This window comes from Hyaena hyaena, unplaced genomic scaffold (genome assembly GCF_003009895.1).
Source record: "Hyaena hyaena isolate Hyena2069 unplaced genomic scaffold, ASM300989v1 scaffold_449, whole genome shotgun sequence".
NCBI lineage: Eukaryota > Metazoa > Chordata > Mammalia > Carnivora > Hyaenidae > Hyaena > Hyaena hyaena.
The window spans coordinates 992,599-997,549 of NW_024081076.1; the positions used below are offsets into that span (position 1 = coordinate 992,599).

A 4,951-nucleotide genomic window follows, 5' to 3' on the forward strand; every position below is an offset into this window, starting at 1 on the left:
AGTGGTAGTGAACTGACACCCAGAGGAGCAGGGAGTGGGGCTTTTGTGGTAATAGTGGGCTTCAATTTGTTGGAGTGTGTAGAACACTAAAAAGAAAAAGTGGGAAGTCAGTTTGGAACGGCAGATTCAGACCAGCTATTGTCTAATGAACAAATGTCAGGAGGAACTGTGAAATAATTTTTGAAAGAAATTAGTTTTAAAAATTTTTGCTAAAGCAGGTAGAAAGCTCTGAGTGCTGCTGCAGGCAGATAAATCCCATAGGAACGTGAAAAATGGAGTTGATACTGGGAAAGACTAGTGACCAAGGATCCATTTAGGAGCCATGTCATCAGAGAGGGTGGAATCTATTCCCATTCCTCAGGAAACAACTCTAAGCTCCAACATCATTTACGCATTTGTTCAAAAATACCTGCGGAATCTTTCTATGCTATCCAAACAGCTCTGTCTATGAGGCGATGTCCTGGGTATCTGTCCTCACTTAAAGGGAAATGTTCAATGTCTGGAAACCAGATATCTCACGAGGGAAGAAGGATGTCCTCAAATTTCTTGCAGGAGGAGCCCACCTAGGTGGCACCAACTTTGACTTCCAGTAACCCTACATCTACAAAAAGAAATTCGAGATGAGATGCGATGGCATCTATATCATAAATCTGCAGAGGACCTGAAAGCAGCATCTGCCAATGGCTCATGCCATTGTTGCCATTGAAAATCTAGCTGATGCCAGTGTCACATCCTCCAAGAATACTGGCCAGGGGGATGGGCTGAAGTTTGTTGCTGCTACCACAGCCACTCTTACTGTTGGCTGCTTGGCTTCTGGAACCTTCACCAACCAGATCCAGGAAGCCTCTCAGGAGCCACATCGTCTGATAGTTACTGATCCCAAGGATGACCGCCAGCCTCTCAAAGACATGTGTATGCCAACCTGTCTACATTACTCTGCAGTGTAGACTACCCTCTGCACTGTGTGGACATGCCATTTTGTGCAACAACAGAGGAGCTGATGTGGTGAATGCTGACCCAGGAAGTTCCAAGTACGTGTGATGCCCTGTAGGGACCCATGGGAGGTCATGCCTGATCCCTGCTTCTACAGGGATCCTGAAGAGATTGAAAAGGAAGATCTACTTGTTGCTGAAAAGGCTGTGACCAAGGAGGAAGTTCAGGGTGAGTGTACTGCTGAGTTGACTGCTACTCAACCCAAGGTCTGAAGGCATCTGGGTGCCCTCTGTGCCCATCTAGCATTCCCTAGTGAGGACTGGAGTGCTCAGCCTGCCACTGGGGACTGGTCTGTAGGCCACTGAATGGATGCACACAGCCATTGTGTGGTCGTACGCTGTTCTTCCATAGACTCTAATACAGAAAAATTAAAATACGGTTGACTGAATATAAACATGTTTAAAAAAAAAAAAAACAACAACAACAGATAACAAGAACAACAAAAACCCTATTGAGGACATTCTTTGTAGCAGGAGTATTTTAGATGCCAGGAATAGAATTGGCCATAAAACAGGCACAGTTTCTGCCACTTAGGAGTTTCTCTAGCTGGCTTAGAGAGGTACAACAAAATACAAAACAAAGAACCAGTGGATACTATGACAGGCCAGTTGAAAGATGTTCTCATCAAAATCTACAGAACCTATGAATGTGTTTTCTTCCAGAAGCTAGAGAAGACAAGGAATGCATTCTCCCCTGTAGTGCCCAGAAGAATGACATTCTCCTAATACCTTGAGGTTGATCTTTTCACCTGTGTCAGACTTCCAGCTGCGGAGCTTTAAGATAATACATTTGTGCTGTTTAAAGCCACTGAGCTTATGTTCACTTGTTACAGTAGCAATAGGAAACTAAAACACAGAGAGTAAGCAGAAAACTAAACGAGGTAGCTTTTGGTAGTGATATGATCTCGAATGAGGAGAATTTAAAGAAGATAATATGATAGTAGGCCAGTGAATAATCCCTAAGACAAAAATACATTTGTGTAACTTGTGTCACACTGTTCATGGTGCATATAGAGCAAGAATGAGATTAGTTAAGATGAAGGTGGAGAGACAGGCTTCTCTAGGGAGGATTCAGCTAACCTTGATCAGAATGGTATCAGTAGAAATATTAGATTTTTTCTATGATAAATATGTTATGTATTTTTCTATCCCTGAACAAAAGAAACATGAGAACTACTTCAAGGTTTACTTGAAAGAGACTGTAGTCTCTTTAAAAATATTAAGACCTAAGGGTGCCTGGGTGGCTCAATTTGTTAACCCCGACTTGGGCTCAGGTCGTGATCTCACGGTTCGTGGGTTCGAGCCCCGAGTCGGGCTCTGTGCTGACAGCGAGTTCAGAACCTGGAACCTGCTTCAGATTCTGTGTCTCCCTCTCTTTCTGATACTCCCCTGCTCATGCTGTCTCTCTCTCTCAGAAATAATAAAAAATATTTAAAAATTTTTAAAAAGGTTAAAACAATATTAAGACCTATTTTTTTTTTTAGAGAAGTTTAAGGTTCATAGCAAAATTCAGGGACGAATACAGAGATCTTTTATATGCCCCTGTGCCCCACATCCGATATCAATAACCCCAGCTAAAGGAGTACATTTGTTATAACTGACCGACATGGACGCCTCATAATCGCACAAAGTCAATAGTTTATATTAGGGTTGACTCTTGCTGTTGTAAATTCTGTGTGTTTAGACAAATGTATGGTGACATTTATCCATGAGTATGGTATGATATTTTTACTGCCCAAAAAGTCTTCCACAATCCACCCCTCCCTGCCCCACGCCCCCCACAGCCCTGGCAACCACTGATCTTCTCACTCTCTTCATGATTTGACCTTTTCCAGAATGTCATATCATTGGAACCAGCATGTGGTTTTTTCAGACTGACTTCTTTCACTTAGTAATATGCATTTAAAGTGGCTCCATGTCTTTACATGGCTTGATAGTTCGTTTCTTTTGTAAGTTCTGAATAATACTCCATCGTCTAAATGTATCACAGTTTAGTGATCCATTCACCCACTGACAGACATCTCAGTTGCTTCCAAGTTTTGGCAATCATAAATAAAGCTGCTATAAACATCCACGCGGAGGTTTTTGTGTGGACATAAGTTTTCAATTGAGTTTCTAAAGAACTATCAAATGGACACATTTCCGTCTAAGTCTGGATGACTGAACATATAGCTTATGTCCACTCTTTCCTAGGACATCTCTGAAATGATAGTGAAGCATGTTTTAAAGGTGTTCAAGGATAAAGAGAATGAAACATGATTATTTAGAGGGTGCTAACAAGATTTTAGAAGGTGAAAAGCTGATGGACAAGTGGAAAGTGGTCTAGATAGTGGGGAAAGATGAAATTTAAGTGCCTTTCCCTGGGAAGCCAACAAGACACAATCTGATGCATGTGCAAACCCTGGAAAAAACTTGGGAATTGGAGTGACCAGGCAACTCTGAAAGCAGGGCTGTGGGCCTAGGATTGAAAAAAAGTGGCTTGCTGCACTTCATATAAAGAGGATTTACCTACCTCAGCTTGGACATGTAGGCAAATATACCTCACCTATGCAGAATATGGGAATTTAGGCCTGCAGACTGAATTGTGCCTCAATGAAAGCAGGCACAGCTGAGATCTGAGGTGAGATTCCTTACAAAAATTGAGAGGAAAATCAAAGTTTGCATACTGAATATCAAGACTCTCTCTACCTCCTTTCTCTACTCAGCTTCTAGAATAGATTGCCAGATGTATAATCTTCTTTAGGAAAAATATTGGAAGACTCCTACATAGAGAAATCATGGAAGCAAGAAAAAAGACATATTGTTGCTATCCAGAGCGCACAACTGAAGGGGTGAGTGTGTGCGGAATACAAGTGGATCACTGATGACCCCTAGCTGTTTGAGAAAAGAGTCTGAGTCTAAAACAGTGAAAAAGAGGAAATTAACAGAAAAACAGAGAGAGAAAGAAAACTAAAACTAGTAACAGTCTTCTGAACATATTAATATTAGCTATTATTTTTAGTAACAGCTGGATCATGCTATGGGAAAGAAGACTAATTTTTAAAATATTGCATTGACCAATACACTATTGCAATATGTTTTTTTTTTTAATGCTTATTTATCTTTGAGACAGAGAGCAAGCAGGGGGGAGGCATAGAGAGAAGGAGACACAGAATCTGAAGCAGGCTCCAGGCTCTGAGCTGTCAGCACAGAGCACTATGCAGCGCTCGAACCCGCAAACCATGAGATCATGACTTAAGCCAAAGTCAGACGCTTAACCGACTGAGCCATCCAGAGGCCCCTGCAGTATTGTTTTCTGAACTGGGAAGGCTGCCTCCATCTTTCCTCGATAGCTTATGACATCATTGCCTGATTAAACTTCTAAGAATGTTACCTTGGTTATTTATAAGACAAAAATACAACTTTTTAATTAAAATCTGAGTTTTCTGAGAGCAAGATTTGTGTGTTATTTTTCCATTTCCCTGGTAGCCAGCAAAAGACCTAGCACATAATCATAATGTAGAAATGTTGAATAAAAATGTAATAGAATTAACTTGAAACTCAAAGCTTTCTTTTGTCTTATCCTATTCTGTCTTTCTAATATGTTGTTTTAGAATTATTTTTATATGACCCTTCTCTCATTCCAGTGTTTAAAATTTATCTATCTATTCATCCTTTTTCCCCCCTATTCATCCATTTATCTATCTATGAAGTACTTTTAAGGTGATAAATCGGGATTCTCTCAGTAATCCAAACTGGCTTAAATGTTAACTAAAAGGAACTCAGTGACTCAAAATTTTGGAGTCAGCCTAGTTAGAGAGTAGGTTTAAGGTGTGGTTTGATCAGTCTCTGACTCTGTTTCTCCACAACGATTGAGCGAAGGGATAGGCACTCAATATCCAAAGTGTCAGTGAATGACCCTAGCCTCTTCTTTTAGACAATAAGATCTACTCACATTGTTCTCACCACAGCATAACGGT

The 4,951-nt window shown here is 40.7% G+C and overlaps 1 pseudogene; it reads left to right on the forward strand.

Moving 5' to 3' along the window:
- The first annotated feature begins 488 nt into the window (after window positions 1-488).
- LOC120245996 lies at window positions 489-1,298 on the forward strand (annotated as a pseudogene).
- The last annotated feature ends 3,653 nt before the right edge of the window (window positions 1,299-4,951 follow it).